At 29.2% G+C, this 876-nt stretch overlaps 1 protein-coding gene across 1 annotated transcript in view; it reads left to right on the top strand.

Moving 5' to 3' along the window:
• Positions 1 to 876, top strand: part of RIOK2 (RIO kinase 2) — a 20,135-nt gene that overhangs the window by 11,250 nt on the left and 8,009 nt on the right. The gene's annotated exons all lie outside the window — the stretch shown is intronic.

The following is an 876-nucleotide window of genomic DNA, read 5'->3' as shown; positions in this document are numbered from 1 at the left end:
GAAATGTTATTTAAAAATAAAGAATATTTCCAACAAAACAATAGTAATAGGTTAATGCCTGGCATTTGGGTAGTTAATGTATCTTTGGATGATGCCTCATTATCTTTTTTATTAAAATGGAATAACAGTCACACAATGAAGGAACAGCTAGGAACCACCAGAATTACAGACAGAAATGATAACAAATTATGACATTCCAAGTTAAGGCTTAATTATTTTTGAAGACATTGTGATTTAACTTGAACTTCTATGGCCAAGTACTGGAGTGAAGGAGTTTTGCTAAGCACTGGAAATTAAGATATAAATAATACCTATTTCTGCTTTTGAAGAAGTATTTTCTAGTAGGTGAAACATTAACATATATAAAAATATAATTTTAGATTAATTTATTGAAAATTTTCCCAGAGTGCCCTAAGAGCAAAGAATACTGGCATTGTCTTCCTATTTCAAAACTTCATCTTTCTCTAAAATAAGAATTTAGTTAAAATTCAGGGAGATAGTCAATTCCATGTCACCCTGTACATTAATTCTCCATTATCTGGAAATCTAGAGAATTTAATCTGTTTTTGTGGCTTCATGGTTGCCTAAAAAGCAACCTTTTACTCTCACTCTAGATTAACATGTCTTCAGATTATTATTTATAAGCCACAGCATTATTTATCTCTTTTGGATGTTATTGCAAATCAGCTAATGGATAGTAAAGGTACATAAACATAATTCAGTAGTCCTCAAACTTTTTCTCATGAGTCACTAATCTGTTTTTATCTTCAGTTTTCCCCGTTGACTTAGGGGTTCTAGTGGGTTATAGCCAATGGGAAATATAAAAAATATATATAGATATAAAATATAAAAAATATAAAATATAAAAAAATATTA

This window comes from Pteropus alecto, unplaced genomic scaffold (assembly GCF_000325575.1).
Source record: "Pteropus alecto unplaced genomic scaffold, ASM32557v1 scaffold20, whole genome shotgun sequence".
Classification (NCBI taxonomy): domain Eukaryota; kingdom Metazoa; phylum Chordata; class Mammalia; order Chiroptera; family Pteropodidae; genus Pteropus; species Pteropus alecto.
Note: the sequence above shows the minus strand (reverse complement) of the source record. Positions and strands in the feature narration are given on the sequence as shown.